The following is a 24,736-nucleotide window of genomic DNA, read 5'->3' as shown; positions in this document are numbered from 1 at the left end:
CTTCTAAACACTCCCAAATTAGATAATCACCTCCATCGGGTCCAAGAGATGTTGGCTGCTCAACCCAGGTCAACCCCAGCTGGTGGACAAATCAGCCCTTCCATCTCAGATAGTGCATCCTTGTTGGGGCTCAGCAGATCGACCTAAATGAATCCCTTGGGGGTGTGAGGTCAGACACGTGAAATTGCGGGGGGGGGGGGGGGAAGCGGGGAACAACCAGGATGCGGGGGGGCTGGGGGAGTGAAGAAGGTAAACAAGTGTCTCCGAGTGGGTGAGCACCCGCAGCTTCTCTGCTTTGGCTGCGGGTGCAAACCCTACCCTCTGACGCCCCCAAAGTGTCAGCCCACCCCCATTCCAGCGGCTGCAGCGACGTTTGAATGTTCCCGGGGTCCGGCGGAGAGCTCTGTTACCACGTTGAGAGCTGTGTGTCCCTCCGCCGGGGTCAGTTGGACAGAACTGCCCTAGAGTCCGCCGCTTTTCCTCGGGGGAAGAGACTGGGGTGGGGGGAAAATGTGTAGGGTAGAGTTGCCTTAATAAGCCATAGCTTCGGAGGAATTTCCCCTTTCTGCCGTGTTCTCGGCCCGCTGGGTGACAAACGCTCCTTCCCTTCCTTAGCAAGCTGAGCCCACGTGGTTAGCGCTTGTAAATACCGCAACCTCCTTCCCGCCTCCCCTCCCCCGCCGAAGCCTCTTCGTCTGGGCCCGGGGGCTCCCGAAGCCGCTCGGCAAGTTCCGCCTCCGGAGCCGCGAGGCGGGGCCACTCGGGCGTCTCCGGCCGAGTTCGGGCGTTTCCGTGCGCGGCCGCCGCTGCGCACTCGGCACTGGGCGGCGCTGGCTGGCTCCCTGGCTGCGGCTCCTCAGTCGGCGGCGGCTGCTGCTGCCTGTGGCCCGGGCGGCTGGGAGAAGCGGAGTGTTGGTGAGTGACGCGGCGGAGGTGTAGTTTGACGCGGTGTGTTACGTGGGGGAGAGAATAAAACTCCAGCGAGATCCGGGCCGCGAACGAAAGCAGTGACGGAGGAGCCAGTACCACCGGTAAGAGGAGCAGGAGGAGGAGGCAGGAGCCCGAGAGAGCCGGGGGGACGGAGGGGGGACGGGGAGGCGCCGGACACCCGCGCTCGGGGCCTTCCTCTCGCAGGAGGGGCCGCGTTAAAGATGGAGCCTCCGCCCGAGCCCGACCACATCGCCGCCGCTCTCAGCGAACAAAGAATAATGGCGGCGGACTGGAGCCAGCGGCGGCCGGGGCGGCAGCGACTCTGCCTGCAGCCAGCGGCGGCGCTCCTGGCGGGGGGCAAGCGGGCGGGCGGGGGGCCGGGGGCACCCAGGGAGGGGCGCGGCGGGGGAGGGGGGCGGCGGGAGCGGGACCCCCGCATCCCCGCGGCCCCGGCGTGCGACCGAGGGGTGAGGGGCGCCCGCGGCGGGGAGCCGGAGCCCTGCTTCTCCCGCTGGGGGGAGGAGGGGGTGTGCGGGGGGGAAACAACCGCCGACCCCCCCCTCCCCCCCCGCGGAGCCCCCCTCCCTCACCCCCCTCCCCCTTCCTCTCCTCTCCCCACCCCGTGCGCTCCTCGCCAGGTTCTCCTGCACCGCTGGGTCAAAGCGAAAGAAGCGGTTTCAGGCCCCGGGAGTTTTTGTTGTTTTTATCCGTTTTAATTTATTTTTTTTAAGGAGTGAGGGGAAAGAAGTTTGGGGGGGCAGAAAGTGTTGGCGAAGGGGTTTGCTTCCTGAAAAACCCCTCTACCACGCCAGTTTCGGGAGGGGTGGGTGCCAAAAAAAAAAAAAAGCCAACGTTTAACCTGTCTTTCTCTCTTTGCTCTTTTGTGCAATAAAGTTCCAAACCAAAGGCATTTTTTGTATCGTATTTTTATTGCTGCACTTTTTTTCTCACCCTGTATCCATCTATCCCCTTTGGGAAAATTGTGGAGGTTTTTTTCTGCGCAGTTGTAATGAGGGTTAATGTTGCAGTTCTTTTGGTTGACTTTCCCTCCTTTTTAAGAACAGGGCGAAAAAAACCGAGACCGATGTTCACTGACCTAAGTCTCTCTTTTTTTTTTTTAAACGACCGAAAAACTCTTTTTAGTCGTTTAAAAAAAAAAAAAAGCAACCAACTATCTTGTAAAAGGGAAGCCACGGCTCCTGGACAGTTTCTAATTTAACTCTTTTTGAGGTAAAAGTTACTTGCACCGTTTCAGAATGAAACTTGTCTTAAAAAAAACACACACACGTTTTCCTGAGTCTTGGGACGGGGGACGGGGTATGAACATCACTGCTTCTTCCAAACCTTGTGAAGTGTTGTATGTTTCCATCTCTCTTCTCCACATCCCCCCTGACCCCTAATTCATACTCTTGACAAAATTTAACTATCAGAAGTGGTATCAACTTAGTAAAGCCCTGAAGGTGTGTGTGTGGTTTTTTAATAGTATTTATTTTCCCCTATAGCACTAGTACCTTCATCGTGGAATAAAAGGTAACTTTTGTTAACTCGTATTTGTTTTCATAATTGGGTGATTTCCCAGTTCCCACTACAGCACATGACATGACTGCCCTGGAGTAAAAGGCAACTTTTGTTTACACATTTTTGGTTTTTTCCTATATTTATTTTCTGAGGTAGCACATACCCTTCATCAAGGAGTAAAAAGCAACTTTTATTTACACATTTTTGTTTCTCTTGATTGGGGGCAAGAAGAATCTCTTTTATTGGCACATTCAATAAAGGGGGGAAAGCTTTTTTTTTCCCCCCTAACTTTGAATATGATCGGTTTCAGTTACCTGTATTTCTTCACACATTAAGTTAGGATTTCAGATGAGAATATTTGCATGGAAACTTTTAATATGTTTTTAATTTAGAATATTTCTAACTGGCTAAAATGAAAATTTTTCTACACACCTTCATTTCTCAATTTTAAAAAAGTATATTCCTTAGACATATTTATCTGTTGGAAAAAAATGTATCCTAAGTCTTTATAATTTGGAGGAACTATCGAAGTTGACTAAAGGCATTTTAATATCTGCAATACCTATCTCACAGGGTTGTTGTGAGATTCAAATGAGAATGTATGTAAGTGCTTTCAAAATCTTAAAGTGCTACATAAAAGTCAGATATTTTTATGTGACAGCAAGGCACTCCCCCCCCCCATATACACACATATGTATTTGTGTGTGCTCTTAAAATTCCATGTTTCAGTTTGCCGTCTTTGGGACAATTTACTTCAGTATTGGTTTTATTAAACGGAAACTTGATAAGCAAATTGCTCATAAACCATTATTGTGCAGAAACATTGTACTGCCTCACCAGCAAATAGTTGTACTTTTTTTGCCCCCTTGTTCTTAGATTATTTTTCTTGTAGTCCCAACCTAAAGTAATATGTAAGTTCTTAATTTTGTAGTTTTGGGGGTTGTCTGGTTGATGTTTGAATGTGCACTTAAAGAATGGTGCTGAACTGAAATGATTTCGTATCCTCCCAAGTATCTATTTTTAAACAAATTATTTCCCCCTATTGAATGTAGCAGAGTAAATGTATTATAAGCATAAAAGGATGGGGAGGGGAGAGTGTTTTAATTGGAAGTATTCAAATGGAAAATTCATTTGAATAAAGCTTTACTTAGAGTTTTGGATTTTCCAGTAGTTAGATTTTTTTTGTGTTTTTGTCTTTAATCTAGATTTAGGGATAACATACTGTTAAGAATTTTGTCAATGTTACCTAAATAAAATTTAGTAATGATGTGATAATTCACTTAAGTAGAAAATTTTAATTTTACTATTGGGATAATTCATATGCTGAGGGGTGGGGTGGAGGAGGTTTGACATTTCTTCATCTCCACCTGATTCTTTAACATGCCAGTTTTGATTAGTTCTGAATATTGTGAAATGTCATAGGCCTTTTGAATGGTAACTTTAATGTTCTTAAACAAATTATACATTATTTCTGTTATCGCTTTGATAAGTTAAACCACAGTTAGAGAAAAAAGTAAATTTTATCTGTCCATTTCCCAGTTGTAATTTCACGTTGGAGCATTTATCTCCATAATAAATTGAAATTGACTCACTTGTAATTTATATATGACATGTATCATGTGTATTACACATCCAGCCAACTATACACTGTATGTTTTTGGGAAATTACTTGTTTGCACATTTGAAACAGTTCAGTTATCTGAAAGGTAAGGTTCAGATAGGTTATATACACCTAACGAATGAAAAAATGTTACTATTTTTTTAACCTACTCTCATGTGGGCTCTTATAATGCCTGTTTCAGTTAGTTGTATGCCACAAGATAAGGAACTTAAGTTTCTAAAACTGACTTTTACTTATAGTAAAGGGTGCTATTATTATCTTGAAAAGGGGTGAGAGAGGACTTTTCATTAAAAAACTTTGAACAGCAAAAAAATCAGTTGATAAACTGATTTTCTGAATTAAAAGTAATTTATGGGGCAGTTAGGTGGTGCAGTGGATAAAGCACCAGCCCTGGATTCAGGAGGACCTGAGTTCAAATCCAGCCTCAAACACTTGACAGTTACTAGCTGTGTGACCCTGGGCAAGTCACTTTACCCTTATTGCCCCACATTTAAAAAAAAAAAAAGTTACTTTCCACAGAAAATTTAATACAGTTGTGGATAGACTTGGGAAATTTGAAGTATCACCATTTTCTTTCTTTTATTGTGGCACATAATACTTAACTCCTGTAGTTGTAAGAAATATTGTTATAAAAGTGCCTTAGACCTAGTTTCTCAGGGATATTTATGTTTAGTGATCATTCTTCAGATGGCCCTTGCACCTCAGATTTCTTGGTGTTTTATCAATATCTGTGTGTTTCAGGAAGAGAACTTTTCAACTTGTTCCCAAACAAACTTTAACTTGTTTTGATATCTAAAGCTCTGCTGTATTTGAGGTTTTTTCATCCAAGTATTTGTCTTAGAGATCCAGTTATGTCATTTGACGTGTGACTCAATTAAGAAACAAAAGCCATTGATTCATGTTATACCTTAGCAATTCTATGAACATTTTTTGGTCCATTACCTCCTTTCTTAATTTAATAATTATTTTTATGAATAACTTAGAACTGAGGGAAAAAATGTATTATGTTCCCAGTTCTAAAATGGTTTTCAGTGTGGGTAGTAGAAAGAGTGCTGAATTTGTGGTCAGAAGACCTGGATTCAAATGTCAGCTCTTATACTTAGCAGCTCTGTGATTGTGGGCAAGTCACACAACTCTCTGGGGCCTTAATTTACTTATTTGTGAAATAGATTGGGTTAATTGCTAATGTCTCTTTCAGCTTTAAATCCTGTGATCTTTTTTTTTTTTAAGTGAGGAAATTGGGGTTAAGTGATTTGCCCAGGGTCACACAGCCAGTAAGTGTTAAGTGTCTGAGGCCGGATTTGAACCCAGGTACTCCTGACTCCAGGGCCAGTGCTCTATCCACTGCGCCCCCTAGCTGCCCCCTCTAAATCCTGTGATCTTTTAAGTGCAACTATCTTAATGAAGGGGTTGTCATTTGTACACTGAAATTGTATACATTGAAAATCTAGCTTTTCTTAGTTTTATATGTATATTTATTTTAGCAGACAATCTCCTATGTGATTTTTATTATTTAAAATAATACCCTATACTAAAGGTGATTTTTGTTTTTATAAGCACATTGTCATATCTGCCTTTTGTAACAAATCTGCAAGCACAAACGTTTTTATGGGCTTTCAGATATATTTAAATATTTTTCTCACTGTTGGAAGCAAACTCAGGGCTCTCTTTAGTAGGTGGTGGAGCTATCTTCATTTAACTTATAAAAGGGACTTTATGTTGTCATTTTGATGATATGAATCAGTCAAAATTTGTTTACTAGGCTGCTTCTCCTTAAGAAGCTTGCCTTGAACAGACAATCCTGTTTTCTTTCATATTGTCATCACCAAAGACTCATAATAGTAGTCTTTGCCTATGCCTATCCTAAAATATGGCAGTTGTGTGTTAACTACTATTGATCCATGGCATTGGTGCCTCATAGTAACGTAAGTCAAATATTAGAAATACTCCTTCATCACTAAGATTTGGCTGTTTTTTCTTTTTGCCTCTGCCAGCCACTTTAGCAGTGATAGCAGTGATGTTGATGCTTAGCATAAGAAACTGACCTAGATTAAAAAGAACTAGTCTCCTTTTTATTTTATGTAAATTTAGTGATATTTAATTGAACAGTAATTAATAGTACTGTGCTTTATATTTTAGGCAGGAAGTTATCACCTAGAACACATTGACACTTGGGGTTTTTTTGAACATCATTATTCCATAATAAATGTTAGAAATTCAGGTATCTTTTATCAGTGTCCAACTTGAATGGAGAAATCAAATAAAAGAAGCATTGTTTGATCACAAGTGAGAGTAAGGACACCTAGTTTTTGTTTTGTTTAGTAAGCATCTGAGGCCAAATTTGAACTCCGGTCCTCCTGATTTCATGTCTGGTTGTCTATCCATTGTGCCACCTAACTACCCTAGCACACCTTCCTTAAACAAAACAAAAACCCTTTCAAGATCTTAAATTCAATAGCCAGAATTATTTGGACCTTTAACATGTCACCATTTCTTATAATCTAGTTCTAGGTGGTGTGTGTGTCCTTAGGACCAAGAAATAATACCAGTGGGCTGTTGAACAATTCCATTTTAAAATAAGAGGGTATAGTAGTCAACTATAAAGATTGATGTAAAAGAAAAGGTGGATAAATGGGACAGTTAAATTATTTTTTTAAGTCTTAGGAAGGGAACTGTCACCAAATTTCTTTTTCTTTTTTTTCACCAAATTTCTAAAGTTGCTACCAAAGGTTAAAATGAAATTCTTTTTCTTAAAAGATCCAAAATCAGTGGTTGAACACATACAGTAATACTTTTTAATTTGTCTCCTTTTGATTTAAAAGTAGAAAAAGGAGGTCAACAGAACTAACCCATACATCAACCAAGTGTGACCTAAGGTGTAATGTTAAACACCCTATGATTCCCTAATAATTTTAAAGCAACTATTGCATTTTATTCAATCCTCATAATAGTAAAATAAGACAAGCTGGTACTTTTCCCAATGCTGAATTTTGTTTTTTAATGGGCTCAAGAGAGATCAAAGTATGTACCAGAGGCCCAAACTTTAGGTAGCGGTGGAGCTGACACTAGAACTTAAGTCTTCCGTTTCCTAATTTGGTGCTTTTATTTCTCTACATCAATTTTATTTGATGAGGTAGTGATGTGCCTATTGGTTAGTGTTTGATGTAACTGGGATGATGTAGCTGAAGCTAAAAAAAAAAAGATTTATCTAGACTGAAGTAATTGTTCTTACCTATTGTTAATACAGGTAATATGCCACCTTAGAAGGATCTATTTTAAGTTATTTAATAATAATTCACATTTATATGGTGTCTTAGTTATTTTAAACTATTCATAGTCATACTGAAAGGCATTGTTCATTCAGATCTATTTGTACTGTTAAATGAATAATACTTTGAAATAAGTAACAATTCTCTCTAGAAGCAGTCTGACCTAATGGACAGAATACTAGATTTGGCATTAGGAAGACTTTTGATACTTATTAGCTCTGTGACCAAGGATAAGTTCCTTAACCTCTTTGATCCTCAGTCAACTCTCCAAAAATGCTTGAATTGTAAATTTAGGCATGGTGTAGTGGAACAAGAACAGGCCTGCATCTAGGACTTAGGTGCAGATCTTCCTCTTACCTTCCATCTCCTGCTGTTGGTGTTCCCTGGTGGAAGGCAGCAGGAAGCCTACAACTTCCATCCCTCCCTTGACCCCAAAGAAAACTTCCACTTCCTGCCCCACCTATCTGATCTGCAGCCTCAGGTGAAAAGAGAAACCTTTTGCTGCCTGTGTCCCATGGGGAGGTGGCATGGCTTGGGGCTTAACTTCCATGTGCACTAAAGATGAACAGCTACCTCATGCCAACATGATTTCCTGCAGGGAGGAGAGCTTCTGGATTCAGTGACCTTTCTGACCTGGGGCCTTGTATCTCCTGCCACAGCAAGGTTATTGGGAAGCAGGATTTCATTCTTCTGCTGTGCCATCTTCTGCCTGCTCTTGAACTTTCAGAAGGAAGAGGAAATGTCCATTTTATTGTATCTTCCATCTGGTGCCTGTGTCTCTTGCCTCATCTTCATTTTCCTCTAGGAAGAAGAGTGGTACCACTCAATGTTTAACATACACCTGGTCATAACTCACACATTCCAATGATATTGAATCCCATTATCCATTTCCTTATTCCTATCCACTCTGTCACTTACTTTCCATTTCTCTCCTGTCTGGATCCTTAACTACTGCCTACAAACATGCCTATGTCTATCCCATCCTCAGAAAACCCTTACTTGATTCTTTCATTCCTGCTAATTATCATCCTATGTCTTTTCCTCATCATGGCTAAACATCTTGAGAGGACTACCTACAATAGATATCTTCCCTTCCACAAACAGTTGAATCCTCCCTTCTAAAATGAAAAAGTAAAACTAACCGTTAATGCCCTTGTCTGCTGCTGTAGCCTTACAAAGTACACAGTGCCATCAGGTCTGATGCAATGCCTGTAATTCTTCTTGCGAGGGAAATTGAAGCTGATGGATCTCTTGAACTCAGAACTAAGCTTCAGTGGGACTCCTCACTGATTTGACATGATGAACCTCCCAGGGGTAGGCAAAGGTGGCAGCAGCCTCCAGTGGTCTAAGGAGGCATGGATCAGCCTGGGACAAAGGGCCAATCAGAGTGGGTTCAGGCTTGTCAGTGATCCTTGGAACTTCCAGATTATGGGAGATAAAACCCAGAATAGAATAACACATATGCAAATGACAGACCACCAGTGAGGTCTTATGTTTCAGCATCTGTTTTCTGGGCTAAGACTAGTAATAACAGTTAATCAAAGTGCTGTTTTTATTTATATTTTATGTTAAAATAGGATGTAGGCAGGGGCAACTAGATGGAGCAGTGGATAAAGCACCGGCCCTGGATTCAGGAGAACCTGAGTTCAAATCCAGCCTCAGACACTTGACACTTACTAGCTGTGTGACCCTGGGCAAATCATTTAACCCTCCTTGCCCCCCCCCCCAAAAAAAAAATAGGATGTACACTTCTTGGGGGCAGGAACTATTTCACCTTGGTCTTTGTATCCCCAGTCCCTTGCACACACACAGGTGCTTAATTATTATAGTCACCGTGCATATTTAACCTCATTTTTCATACATTGTCTTCCTCATGTTCATATGTTGTCTTCCTACAGAGGCGTTTAGAGCTAATGGGATAGGGAACAAAAAATGTTTAAAAGGGAAACCTGTTTTAAGAACAGTGTTACTAGGCTGCAGCCATTTTATTGACTCAAGCAGTCTTCTGCCAGCTACAGACCAACCTGCTACATAGTATAGTGGAAAGAACTGATTCTGGAGTCAGAGGACCTAAATTAACATCGCAGTTAGATAAATTTTGTCCTATTTTATATACTTCGATAAGCCCTCATGAAACTTATAGGATACATCCTGCCATAGAGCCTTATAACATTGTTTCACTTTTGTATATTGCTATAGAGTTTAACAAAGTGCTTTACAAAGATATGAAGTAACAATCAAGCAATTAAGTGCCAGGGGATACAATGACTGTGAAAAGGAGGTTACATTCTAATGGGAGAAACAACGTGTATATTTGTGTGTGTACGCACACGCCCACGGACAAGACAACAACCGGCAGATAGAATTTAGGCCTGGAAAAAAGGTCTTTTGTTTGTTATTTAGACCCTAGGTTCTTAAGCAGTGGGTTGCAACCCCATATGGAGTTGCGTAACTGAATGAAGGGGTTGTGAAAATTTGGCAATAGTAAAAAGTTATGTATACCTATTTTATGTACCTCTATACCCAGGGTCAGGTAAAAATTTCTTGGGCAAGGGCAAAAAGGGGTTGAGGGTAGAAAAAGTTGAAGAAGCTCTTACTCTTAGACTATGAACAATTAAGTGGCTTATAGTCACAGCTAGTGGGGCTGGAACTGGTACTAGTTCTGTTCTGTTTTATGCTATGCTGCATTGTTTGCTGGTGATTTTTAAAAAGTCAACAAACAAATGAAGAGAATGCTTTCTGTGAAATTATAATGTCTACTATAAGTTAACATACTATTTCACCAGTAGTACAAAAAGTGTCTAAACAGTTATTCTGGTTTTGTAAATTGTTCGATCAGAATAACTTTCATGTGGGTTCATTTCATATTTTGCTACTTTTCTGTAATTGTTTCAATTAGCTCTTTAATTGAATTTCTAGGATTTTCCAAGTCTACCATCATATCATCCACAAAAAGAGAAGTTTTATTTACCTTATTGCCCATTCTGATTCCTTTGATTTCTTTTTCTTATTTCTGTTGCTAGTGTTTTTAGTACAATATTGAATAATATTGGTAATAATGGGCGTCCTTGATGCATTTCTCATCAGGAAGACTTATGCCATTACAGATAATGCTTACTGATGGTGTTAGGTAGATATTTCTTGCCATTTTAAGGAAAAAATCCATTTATACCTATGCTTTGAAGTGTTTTTAATATGAATGAGTGTTGTATTTTGTCAAAAGTTTTTTCTGCATCTATTGATATAATCATGATTGTTAATTTTATTGACATAGGTGGGGACAGCTAGGTGGCGCAGTGAATAAAGCACCGGCCCTGGATTCAGGAGGACCAGAGTTCAAAATCTTGCCTCAGGGGGCAGCTAGGTGGCACAGTGGATAGAGCACCAGTCCTGGATTCAGGAGGACCTGAGTTCAAATCTGGCCTCAGACATTTGACCCTTACTAGCTGTGTGACCCTGGGCAAGTCACTTAACCTCAATTGCCTCACACAAAATAAAACAAAAAACAAAAAATCCGGCCTCAGACACTTGACACTAGCTGTGTGACACTGGGCAAGTCACTTAACCCTCATTGCCCGCCACGCCCCCCCCCAAATTATTGACATAGGATAACTGTTAGAATTTAGTAGTTAACAAAAAAAGGTTAACTTCATTTATTTTATTATACATACATTCTTTTAGACTAGTAAAAGCTTTGAGATGGCAAAATTGTTACCACCTACTTGTAAAACACTTAGTTAATCTTTAATGTGATAATTTGGTAAGCCAGGTCTAACACGTTTCTGATATATGCATAGAAAAATGGAGCCATGCATGTAAATTTCAGTTCAAAATTCATAAAGCTGGATTAGAGTAGTTTTTTATGTATTTGCCATAACAATCCTATGTATTTTAAATTTCGTTTTGGTCAGTAACATAACTTTTGGGGGGGGGAAGCAGTTGGGGTTAAGTGACTTGCCCAAGGTTGCACAGCTAGTAAGTATCAAGTGTCTGACGCCAAATTTGAACTCAGATCCTCCTGACTCCAGAGCGGGTGCTCCATCCACTGCGCCACCTAGCTGCCCCTTTTTGGTCAGTTTAAGAAAGTATTATCATACTCTTTATTATATGCAGTGTAAAAGTTAAATGGTATTCTCTGCTTGAATAGAAATTTTCTCTATTTTGAATTTCTGGTAATTCAAATGCTTTATCTTCATTTCTGAAATGTGAACAATATCACAATTAATAAAATAATGAAAGTTAAGGCAGGAATATAGAGGATTTGACAACATCTTTATACTCCAACAGGTTTTTTAGATTTAATTTCCCCATGCCACTCCCTCCCCCACTTTATTAGCAATAAAGAATATGTAGAAAAATCAATTAAATCATCTGTTTGGATTAACTTTATTAGTTTTCTTTTAAATTGACCGCTCCCTCCCCATATTAAGTATGATTTGGGTCTACTTCCTCTTTCTAGTCAACATGCACTTAAACAGCCATCTATGCTATTAAAATAATTAGCAAGGCAAAATAAACTTTCAATAATATTATCCACTCTTTTCATCATTGGAGACAATAGAGAAACCTCTGTAGCCAGGTGAAACCAGGGTTTTTAGTTGTGGCTATAGCACATATAGCTTTGACTTTACACAAGTCACTTAACAATTACTGTTTTATTATCTTTAAAATGGAAGTAATAAGGCATATCCTCGTTAAGTCATAGGCATTGAATGAGACAGGGGGTATGTGAATATGATCATTCTGACATAGTGGAAAGAATACATTGAAGTTTGAACTGAGTTCTCATCCCAGCTCTATCACTTTCTAATTTTCTTTGAGCCCCAGTTTCCTCATTTGTAAAAGAGGAATGATACCACTACTTTAGATGTTTTCTCTGGTGAGATAATGTGTCTGAAGTGCCTTAAAAATTGTGGAACACTTTATGTTAACAACAGGAAGTACTGTGCCGTATCTATGATAGATTCATAAAAGTGAGGTGGCACCTTTTAGGTAATTTAGCTCAGTTCCCTTCATTTTAGTGATAAGGAAACAGGCCTAGAAAAAATTAATTAACTTGTTCAGAAATACAGCCAATCTCAGAGCTGGAAATAAAACTCAGATCTCCTGATTATTTCAATTTTGTGCTTTTCATATTGCCTCCTCAATGAAACCAATATTCTTTTTTACTCCTAGGGCCTTTTTTTTTTTTTTAAGTGAGGCAGTTGGGGTTAAGTGACTTGCCCGGGGTCACACAGCTAGTAAGTATTAAGTGTCTGAGGTCGGATTTGAACTCAGGTACTCCTGACTCCAGGGCCAGTGCTCTATCCACTGCGCCACCTAGATGCCCCTCTAGGGCCATTTTGTAAGAAACTAACCAAGGTTGTTTTTTTTTTTCCTAAAACCAAATTCTAAAGCATATTGTTAAATTAAATTCCATGGAACAAACTATCTTTTTTTGGTCTATTATAGTACAATGATTCTATAAATATTTACATTTGATAGTACTTTTTGGGGAGAGTCTTAATTTTACCAGAGCTAGTAGAAATTAATTTGAAAATAATATTCTTTTTACTGGATATAGAAAATGCTTTTCTAAAAGTATGCATTTACCTTCCTTTTTTATGTACTTCACCCCCTTCCAGAATTCATTGAAAAATGAAACTTGATTCTCTTCTATATTTAGGGGCCCTAGCTAAAGTTCATAAATACCCATCTTCATTATTATTTGTAATCATTTGTTCAGTTTTGTGTGTATTATGTATTGTGTCCATAAAGTTCAAGTTATTTTACAAAGATTGTTTATAATGAATATTCTTTGTAAATTATGAAAAATACCTACTGTGATACAAAGATAAAAATGCCATAGTCCCCTGTTATCAAGGAGCATTCTATCAGGGGAATCAAATTATACCAAATTAACACAAGGCAACAGGGATGGGGGTACACTAGTAACCAGAGTAATCATAAAAGGCTTTAGGTAGAAGGTGGTACTTGGAGCAGAGTTTAGAAGTAAACATTTTAAGAGGCAGAAGTGGACAAGAAATACATTCCAGTTATGGGGAACAGCCCACACAAAGGCTCAGAGTATAGATGGGGTGTCATGTGTGAGAAACAAGAAGTCCAGTTCCACTGGACTAGAGTATAGAAATGGAAGTAATGGCTAAGAAACTTGGAAAAGAGAGGTTGGGGCCAGGTTGAAAGGGTTTTTTTTGTTTGTTTGTTTTGTTTTGTTTTTGTTTTGTTTTGTTTGTGGGGCAATGGGGGTTAAGTGACTTGCCCAGGGTCACACAGCCAGTAAGTGTCAAGTGTCTGAGGCCGGATTTGAATTCAGGAACTCCTGAATGAAGGGCCAGTGCTTTATCCACTGCACCACCTAGCCGCCCCTGAAAGGGTTTTAATAGCTAAATAGAGGCAGTTATATTTGATCCTAAAGGCAGTAGGGAGCCACTAGGGTTTTTTGAATAGTGGAGTGACATAGCTACCATAATTTCTACAAGTTCAGGAATGACTATGTGGAAGATGGATTGGAGAAAGGAGAGAGGTGAGATAGGGCCACTAATTAGGTTATTGGGGTAATCCAGGTACAAGGTGATGAGGGCCTGAAATGGGATGGGCACCAGGAAGGACACAGCTGCTAGAAAGATTGTGAAGCTAGAAATTACAAGATTAGGCAAATGATTAGCTATGAGGTGGAGAAGGTATTTGAGGACTATACTAAGTGAACCTGGGTGAGTGAAAGGTTAATAGTGCCAGGGACAGAAATAGGGAAATCAGAAGATGGTGAGTTTCAGAGGAAAGCTAATGAGTTGTGTTTGATATGTTGAGTTTGAAATAGCTCTGGGACATCGAGTTTGAAATAAATAGTAATTTTCAGTGATATGTGCATAATATGCTCAGGAGACACTAGGGCTGCATATATAGATTTGGGAGTCACCTTTATAAAGATGGTAACTTGGAAGTTGTTGAAGTTACCAGATTAAAGAATGTGGAAAAAAGAAAGAAGAAAAGAATGTGGAGAGATTAGAAGAGGCCCTGGACATACTCTTCAGGGTATATATACCCACAGTTAGGGGGTATGACATAGACCACACTGAGGAGTAATTGGATAATCAAGCAAGTATATGATGATAGAGTATTCAGGAGAGGGTGGTTATGAGTGTAAAATACTGTTGAGGCTCAGAAGAATGAGGTTCAAGAAAAGGCCATCAGATTTAACAAAAATTTGGAGAAAACAATTTCAGTTAAATAAACAAGTTCAGAAGCCATGGGGAGTGAGAGGAGAGGAAGTGCAAGCAGGAAGTACAGACAACTTTTTTATTACTAAGGATTTGAGCTATGAAGACAGAAGTAAGATCATTAGAAGGGGGTGGTAGGGGGGCAGCTAGGTGATGCAGTGGATAAAGCACTGGCTTCAGATTCAGGAGGTCCTGAGTTCAAATCCTGCCTCAGACACTTGACACTAGCTGTGTGACCCTGGGCAAGTCACTTAACCCTCATTGCCCCACCCCCCAAAAATTACAAAGAAGGGGGTGGTAGGGTTTTGTGAGGATGTTTTTCCAGATTAAAAAAGATTTGTGCTTTTTGTAGGCGGCATGGAAGGAGCCAGCAGAGTTGTAGAGCACTTTGTTATGGGGGTAATCTGTTGGACAGAATGGCATCAAGTGTACAGGTAGAGGCCTTGGCTTTGGTGAAAAAGATCACAGAATCATCAGAGACTGCAGTAGAGAAAAGAATGAGATATTGATGACACATCATTGGTTGATGATTCCTTTTCTTAATAAAGTCTGAAATGTAGTCCTCACCTTAGAGAAAAGCACAAGGGGTAGAGCAGGATGGGATGAATTGGTTAGTATCAAAAAATAAAAGGTAGGAGGGACCTTCAGAAACAATTGATAAACTAAAAAAAAAAGTTGTTTTCAAAGCTCTGGAAAATACTTTACTACTTACTTTTTTTGTTAGTTAATTTTTGTGTGTATGAAAATAGGTTTCATCCCTTTTTTCCAAAGGAACCTGGAAGAGTAAATATAATAATAACCACTTAGAAAAAGACAATGAAACTTCTGCAAAAAATACATTTCAGATTTACTTCATTTTATGGAATAAATGTCAACAAAAACTTAATACATTCCAGAGTTGGATAGAATTTTGGAGATGAATTAGTCTAATTCTTTCATTTTACAAATGAGGAAACTGAGACCCAAAGAAAGGTAAAGAGATTTACCCAAGGTTATCAAGTGTATCCAGTAGCAGATCTGGGATTAAAATCCAAACCTTTTGATGCTACGTATAGATGGTTTTCTTGCCACAGAACACCATGTTTTACATTAGTGCCTTTCTAATATATTTCCTTTGGAAAAAAATTCTAGGCTTCAGAATATAATAAGAATCCTAATAATTCAATCCAAAATTGTAAAATTCTGGTGATTACAAGACCCCAATATATCACAAAATATGCTGTTCCAAAATTTTTGCAATCATATCCAAGCAAATTTTAAATTTTTGGTGGTTATTTTATGCCATTCTACTTGCATAGTAAACTAGACTTATGAACTATTACAAATGGGATCAGGTTTGGTTTTTTTTTTTTTTTAAACCAATTATAGCAAAAAAATAGTTGGCAAGAAATCAGTTGTTTTGATTTGGGGGGGGGGGGCAGTGAGGGTTAAATGACTTGCCCAGGAAAACACAGCTAGTAGGTATCAAGTATCTGAGGTTGGATTTGAACTCCAGTCCTCCTGAATCCAGAGCTGGTGCTTTATCCACTGTACCACCTAGCTGCCCCTAAGAAATCAGTTGAATACAGTTTTCCGTAGAGCATTGTGATTTTTTTTTCATATAGTTGAGTTGTTTTGTAATCTCCCATGATACACAGTTTCTCCATTCCAGTCCTCAGTTTATCTTTGTTTACTTTATCCCAGATTTGTGAATTTGATTTAAATGGATACCAGGGCATATAGCAAATCTTGCTTCAATGTCAACAATACAGTTGTCTTGATGAGAATGCCAAAGTTACTCTACTTGTTGATCATAATGCCTCCAGCCTATTCCTTTAATATATGTGCTGTATTATGCATACACAGACCAAAAGTTTAGACATGTTAGCTTAATGTCTTGCCTTTATACTTGGGACTTGAACCTGCTGTAAGTGTTCTGTCTGGTTTTTGGAATAATGAATGATAATAGCACGAAGGGCCTGGAGTACAGCTAACATTAATATTGAAATCTTGCTCTTCAATTTTGTTAGATTGGTGAATGACAAGTATTTTTTTGAGGGGTGGGGCAATGAGGGTTAAGTGACTTTCCCAGGGTCACACAGCTAGTTTGTGTCAAGTGTCTGAGGCCAGAGTTGAACTCAGGTCCTCCTGAATCCAGGGCCAGTGCTATATCCACTGCACCACCTAGCTTCCCCAGTGACAAGTATTTTTAAGTGCGGTTAGACAGTCAGCTGAAGAGAGGCAGCAACAACACAAGTACAGGGGGAAAACCAGATCTTTCTGATTGTATTTCATTTAAGCTTTCCCCAAGGTTATAATTCATTACTTATAAATACCTAGGTGTACTATCCCAGATAGTTGTTTTTCATGAACTTGGATTTTTAGAGAATACATGAAGTAGAATTGACTGGATGTCCCCTGTTTGTTCTTTGCCTTCAGACTCAAAATATTGAAGTCATACCAGCATACATCTTCTTTTTTTTTTTTTTTACATACATTTTAACAGCTCTTGGGGCAAAAGCTGAAGTTTTACAGATTTTGCCTAATAACAGTTTGGTTTAAAGTGCTTAACCGTACAAATTTACAAAAAAAACCTGTAAAATTCTCACAGCAATACTAATATATTTATTTCTTCAAAGTATTTACATATCAATATTTCATTATGAGTAGAATATTTTCCATTATCTCGTAAACATAATTTATGGGTAAGTACGGTGAATAATAAATATTGCTTAAAAATAATGAAAATGTTGGGAGTTCAGAGATGAGCATGTTCCTTGCTCTTAGGAAGCATATTCTCCCGAGACACTTGGCAACACAATATAGTAAGAGACTTGTTGGTATATATTGGCTTCATAGACTTCACAACTATCACTTTACATAGCTATAAAGTTGTAAAGAACCATAGAGAATCGAGTCCAACTCCGTATTTTACAGAGAGGTTGTGACTTGCCCAGGGTCACGCCATTATTAAGTATCTGAGCTAGGTCTTCCCGACTCCAAATCACTGCTCTATTCTTGATATTTTGTTCAGCTACTTATTAAATACCTACTAGGGCCTGTGTCTTAGGGGATTTACAGAAATAAGTAAGTCACATTTTAAAGAACAGGAGACCCCAAACTCAGATTTGTGGGATTGCTCTTCCATCATTTTGTTATGGTTGCTGCTGTTAATAGGTTTTTCTAGCCATTCCGTTATATAGAGTAACAACCTCTTTTTCCAAAGCTCCAATATGAAAAAACCTACTCTGGTCAAATGTTCACTTAGCCCAGACGAAGCCTTGTTTTTTCCCTACTCCATGCTATAGGAGGACTATTTTTTCAATTCCTGCAATGTTTCTTTTCCCTTTTCCCTCCTCTGTTCTATCCAAGCATAATCATAACTCCAATTTATATAGTGCTTTAAGATTTACAGTTTCTTCACAACACCATGAAATATCATAAGTATTTTCCCCATCTCACAAGTAAGGAAACTAAGGCTAAAAATGTGACATGATTTGCTCTTGATGACCCAGCTGCTGTCAGAGTAGGGATTTGAACATAGATCTCCTGTCTCCAAGTCTAGCAGTTTTTTCACTATACTAGACTGTCTACACTTAGTGAAATCCTACCCCTTTCAAAGTCTAGTTCAAACTCCACTTACATGAAGCCTTCCTTGACCACTTAAGGTCAAGGATTTTTGTCTCTTATGAACTTTAAAGCACTCATTGTCTGCTATTTATAGCGAATTTAAGAATACAAAGTGGTAAATTATATCTTATCCTTAGTATGGCTTATCTCTCTAACTAGATCATAAACTACCCAAGCAAGTCTGTTTACTTCCATGAAATCGAACATACTAGCCTAGTATTGGCTCCATATAGATCCTAATGGCTGCACTGCTTCTATCAGCTATTCTCCAACAGTAATTATTTTACTTGTATTAGCAAGTACCATTTTAGTATGCTGAAGGCCCCTAAGGAGAACTTTACTTTACCCTAGGTTGGTATTATTCTGCACAGACTCTTTTATTTTACCTATTAATTGTTATGTGCTGGCCACCACACTTTCTAAAAGATAATGACTTACACATATAACAGTTTTGAAAAGCCCTTTACATCTACTATCTCATTCAACAAATCTTGTAGTGGGTGGGCCTCAATGGTAAAAACAAGTTAGTGTTTTACTTTGATTTCCTGCTTTCTTATAGAAGGTTACTGTACTCAGAGTTAAAGAAACTTAGAGTTGAGATCAAGTGATTTGCCCAGGGTTACAAAGCTAATTAATAGTGCCAGAACACAAATTGAGGTTGAATAGCTACAGGTCCAGTGCTATTTCCCTAACACCAGTGGTTCCCCATCTTTTTGAGGATGTGCACCTAACAATAAAATTTCAGTTCCCCACATGATAATACGACTACTATCAGTATCTGATATATATATATAAATAACCTATTCTGAATTAAATAATGGTTTTAAATGGTTTTGTATCCTAAACACAAGAGCATCTATTTATATTTGAAAGACAGTAAAATATTCACATATAGGTAATATAACCTATATGTGAATATAGGTAATAACAGGCTCCCAGGTAGGGAATCCACAGTACCATACTAGACTGACCCTTCTCTAAAAACTTTTTATAGCAAATTCTCCAGGTGCCACCAGGTGAAGGGTTAAAAAAAAGTGATTAGTGAATAAAAATTAATAGAAAAGTTCAATTTTGTTTAAGATTTATCTTGAATGTAAATTTTAAAATATTAAAGGTGTTTGAGTTTATTGTTTAGTTCTTTTAAAAGATCAAGTTGGTGGTGTTTCTGGGATTACCACCTCAAGTCAAATTCTATGGAAAGCAGGATAAAGCAAATGACGATGATGCCAGTTTCTTGTAGAGGGTGTTTGCTTTGGGAGGTTTTGTGGCATATTTTTAGTAAACCTTGGGATATTGTTTGTCATTGAGAATTTTTCTAAAAGTGTTTTTCCCCTTTATATTATTTTAGACAATTTGTTCTATTCTTATAGGTACTTATATTCTATATAAGTACATAACTCTTATTCTAACTGTGGACTTGGGGGTGAAGGAGCAGACCCAAGATAATCTATTTTGAGTTTATGCTGAAAATTAGTAATGAAACTAGGATTGACTGAACAGAAATTCAATGCAACATTTATTAAGCATTTTATATATATATATATATATATATATATATATATATATATATATATATATATATAGTATACTATGCTAGATCCTGAAAAACTATTTCATCCCTTTCCTCAAGGGAATTTTAGTAAAATGGGGGAGGACAAGACTGTAGGTATTATACAAGGTAGTAATGACACATGACACTTACATAGCATTATATAGATGTTACCTTATTTAATCTTCACAACTCTGTTAGGTATTATTTTTTTCCATTTTATAGATTAGCAATGAAGGTTCAGAAAGATTAAATGCTTTTCTAATACCATAAACACTAATGATTAGCAGAGATGGGATTCTAGTTCAGGTGTCTCCTGACTGTTCTCTTTCCACCTTACTGTGCTTTCCCTAGATAAAATGTGATACGGGCAAAGGAGAGATTTGGCAAAGGTACTACTACAAAATTTAAGGAGAACAGGAATGTAAGGTTTCATTGAGAAGGTGCTACTTATGTTGGTCCTTGAAGGAAGGATTTCTAAGAAGGGATACTGAGGAAATGTGTTCTCACTCTGTACAAGAGTCTATATAAACACAAAAAGGAGGGAGAGAACAGATGTAGTCTTGGAAAATTTATAATCATTCTTCTTGGTTTGTGGTTTGGATAAAGGCATTGATAGCATGCCTCAAATTTGCAGGTGACTTAGCTGCCAAGTATAGCTAATACAGAGGTTAATAAAATCTCAAATGCTGTTGGCAAACTAGGACATTTGGTCAAATAAAGTAAGATGAAATTGGATTTAGTATAAATGTACAGTGTTCATTTGGGTTCAGAAAGGGGGTGACTTAGCAAGTATAAAATGGCAGGGACATTGAGAACAATTGAGTGTTATAGTGGACAGCAAGTCCAATAAAAGTGAATGGAGTAACATGACGGTTCAAAAGGCCAATCCAGTCTTAAGCCTCATTAAGAGGGGGGCATACTTCCCAGGACAAAAGTGACATGAAACTCCTCTGTAGTCTTTCTTTGTCAAACCACAACTAGACTATTATTGCCATTTGGAGCACTAAAGTTTATTCAGGACATTGCTAACCTGGACAATATCCTAGAAAGGTAGTTTGAAGTGGGAGGACCTTCAAGTTTATGCCAAGTATTGGTGGAAGGAGGGAGACTTATCTATTTGTTTGAAAGGAATATAATGTGGAAGAGAGACTTTGCTGTTTGATTCCTCTAAGCTGAACGTGGGATAGTGGGTAGAAATTCCAAATAGGCAAATTTAGATTTACTATATCTAAAGAATGAGCTACTTTAGGAATGAAAAGCTACCCATCATTGAAAGTCTTCAGACAGTCTCTTTGTGTTTGTTTTGTTTTGAACCACTTATTGGGTATGTTATGGTGGAATCTCTCAATTATGGGTTGGACTAGATGGCTTCTGGACTTCATTTTCAACTGAAATTGTGATGATTCTGAATTTGGGTTTTATTGTTTCATAGATTGAAAGTTTGAAGGACCCATAGGAGCCCTTTAGTCCAATCCTCTTAGCTTACACATTAGGAAACTGGGACACACACCCCCCCCCCCCACACACACACACAAAAGATGTGTTTTGCCTTGTATCTTTCTCAGGAAAGAGCATCTGAGGTTGAATCATGTCTCTAGTATTTTCCAGTTTTGTGATCTTGTGCAGTGGGTTTTATTACTCGATGAATGTTAAGATTGCCTCAGTAGATTTGAGTTGGAAGGGGTATGAGATCATCTAATGTAATTTCTTGTGTTGTGGACCTCTTTAGCAGTCTCTTGAAGCTTGTGGACTCTTCACAACAGTGTATAATAATAAGCACTTACTATGCACCAGGCATCATGCTCAGTGCTTCACAATTATTATTCACAACAGCCCTAGGAGGTGTATGCTACTATTATCTTCATTTTATAGTTGAGGAAACTGGGGCAAATAGAGGTTAAGTGACTTGGAGGGTCACACAATGAGTGTCTGAGGTAATTCCCAAAATATTTATCAGAATGTTATGGCCTGGTCCAGTCCCTTTCTTTTATTGATAAGTTCAAGCTCAGAGAAATTTACATTTACACAGATCCAAAGCTTTGAATCCAGAATCCCAACTCTTCATTGCACCTGGATTTTTTCTCATCTTGCTTAGCACTAGCTTTTCCCACTCTTGCTTGGAAGCATTGACAACTTCATAAGAATGGCCACGATGACCCTGGGACCAGTTGATCTGAAATAGTTTATATACGACTTGAGAGTTATTTGTCCTACCAGATATTTCTCTCAAAGCAGGATTGTTTAAATTCTTTTAAAATCTCAAGCGATGATCTCGACATTTGATGCTTTTTTATGTCAGTCACTGAACTCTCAAGATTAAAATGAAGGGAAAAGCATTTAGGGTAAAGAAAATTAGGCAGAATATCAATATTTTAAAAGATGTCATTTCAGTAATGTGATTATTATGATAGCAACCCCGTTAGCCAGGATTCAGTTTCAGGCCCTGGTGCTCTTCATTCACCATGATGTCCTAAATCCTGTGATCCTATAATAAGGACATGATGGCTTTTGAATAAGAGAATGAGATGGTCAGACATCTGCATTCAGAGGAATTTTTTTTTTAAGGTTTTGTGAAAGATGTATTGGAAGAAGCTTTATGGCATCATGATTCATAATAAAAACTTTTTATAGTAATGTTACAGTTTTGTCAGCTAACATCAGGCTTCCCTAGAATACCTCAAACACTTATTACCTTAGGAGATTAGGCAAATGAAGATCAGCACCTGAAGCTAGGTTGTAGAAGTTTGGAGAGGAAGGAATTTATAAGAGATTACAGACATGGAATCAGTAGGGCTTGAAAATTGATAGTATGTGGGAACAGGAAAGAGAACAAGGTGACGGGGAATTCTGATACACAAACAGAAATAAGGGGTTGGGAACTTAACAGTTTGAGGAGAAAAATTATTTTTCTGTAGGGTATGTGAAGTTTAGGAGACAGGTGAACTTGAATAAAAGTCCTTGCATAGAAGTGATGTTTTGGATCCATAGGATTGAATGATTTTGCCAAAGGGTAGATTGTAGAGAAAGAATACAAAAAAGAGGCCTTCGAGAACATAGAGCCTTGGGAAAAGGGAGATAAACCCACAAAGGAGCTGTCAAAACTGACAGGAAGTTAACTGTGCTGGATAATGCAGAAAAAAGAAGGATTACAAATTGCTATTTATTATAAATGTCGAATTTAGGGTGTTTTTTTTTCTTTTTAGAATTATTTTATTTCTATAAGCACAACCAATGAAGAACTGTGGGAGTTCATGATAGGAAGAGGAGGGGCTAGTCCTCTGGCAAGGTCAAAGGATAAGAGGTAGACAACCAAGTGCTCCACTGGGGCCTTTGAAATATTAGGAAAAAGCCACTTCCTGGGCAGATGTGGGTTTAGTGTGTTGTTGGAAGGAATGCCAAAGTCAAGGAGAACACATTTTAGTTTAAGCCGAACAATTAAGGAACCATTGGCAAGAGAGAAAGATTGATGATGAGGTTGTTGATCATGTTAGAGAAAAGGATTTTTATCAATAATGAAATACCGTACATAGAAGTATGTGGAAGAGTGGTGTAAGTTAAGAGGCATTGGAGTCAACAAATACACTACTCTTTAAAGAAGTTCAGCAATAAAGAGAAGAGAGACAAATTGATAGTTTGAAGTGTCCTTATAGTCAAGGGAATTTTTTTCAGGTTTGGGTGATTTGATGTTTGTAGATAAAATGAAAGAAACCAATGGGAAGTTCATATTGAAGATGGGAGAAAAAAAGGCAGGAGAGATGATATAAAAAACACATGGAGAAATTAGCTTTACAAGGACCGTCATTTACAGCACCTGACACTTAGGTGATTAATGAAGGCTTGTTGATTGATTTTGTTTCTCTTGAGACATTAAGGGAAACAGTAAAGGTTTTGGAAAAAAGGGAACTTACAGCCTTGTCATACTATAAATGGAAATCAAGGGTATCTGCTTAAGAGGTAGGAGCCAGAGAAGTTGAGACTCGAGGAAAGAGGTTTGTATCAACCTCTGTGGAGGGTTATCATAGAGTCGTTTCCTCTTGTTGTAAGTTCTAACTAATGGTAAGATTTTAGGTGTGACATATCTTGTGAATAGCAATGGAAAAGTAGAGATAGAGCTTTTGGGAAATGAGAAAGTTGGAGAGCTTGTAGATCAGGGTGTTAGAAGAGTCATTAACATTGAAGTCACCAAGGATGATGGATTGGTTAAAGGATGAGACCATTTCTAGGTGCTAAAATCATTGAGAAGGTGGGGAGCTAATCTTGAGGTAAATAAATGTCAAGTCAGCACAAGGATAGCATGAACTTAAAAAGAAATTACCAATTAATGGTGAACGGGCAAGGGTTCCCAGATGGCATTTGGGGCTAGGAGTATTGTTGGAATTCCTGAATGTAATTTCATTGGAAGCCAGTGGGAGAGAGGAGTATGAGGTTAGGAATGCCCAGCACTGGAGATGAAAGAGATGGTGTCTTCAGGGGAAAGCCAGGTTTCAGTTTGATGGAAAGCAAACTTCCCTAGAACATACCTTGGATTCATTTCATTTTCATTTAAGAGATTTTTTTAGGCAATCCTAATGATGATCGCTGCCACCAGGTGGGGGAAAAAAGATTGTTATAAATAATTAATAATTTTAGTTTATATTGCTGAATAGTTGAATTACCAAATCAACAAAAAAAAGTATTTTAAATACGCTGTCTAATTTGAGTCTTACAACCACCCTCTGAGGTTGGTATTACAGGTATTATCCCCAGTTTTACATGTGAGGAAGCCAAGACTCATAATAGTTAACTGATTTTGCACATGGTCACAGTTTAGTAGGATGGGAACTGAACCCAGGTCTTCTGAATCCTAAGTCTAGCCTACATCCTACTATGCTATTACTACCTTTCAATATAGAGGGTGAGATACTGAATAATAACACTTCTAAATACCAAATGACATTTTTCTGTTTTATTAGTTATTTATTAGTTTTATTTGTTAGCTTAGAAATCTATCTAAGCTAACAAAATCCTTTCAGTGTTCTGT

General features: G+C 38.5%; 1 protein-coding gene across 1 annotated transcript in view; it reads left to right on the top strand.

The window, feature by feature from the left end:
- The first annotated feature begins 836 nt into the window (after positions 1–836).
- CREB1 (cAMP responsive element binding protein 1) overlaps positions 837–24,736 on the top strand; it is an 82,376-nt gene continuing 58,476 nt past the window's right edge. The window contains 1 exon segment of the mRNA XM_043994770.1: positions 837–1,031. The gene's annotated coding sequence lies outside the window, so the exon portion shown is untranslated.

This window comes from Dromiciops gliroides, chromosome 3 (genome assembly GCF_019393635.1).
Source record: "Dromiciops gliroides isolate mDroGli1 chromosome 3, mDroGli1.pri, whole genome shotgun sequence".
Taxonomy (NCBI): Eukaryota; Metazoa; Chordata; class Mammalia; order Microbiotheria; family Microbiotheriidae; genus Dromiciops; species Dromiciops gliroides.
The sequence above is the reverse complement of the archived record's forward strand: the minus strand, read 5'-3'. Positions and strand labels throughout refer to the sequence as shown.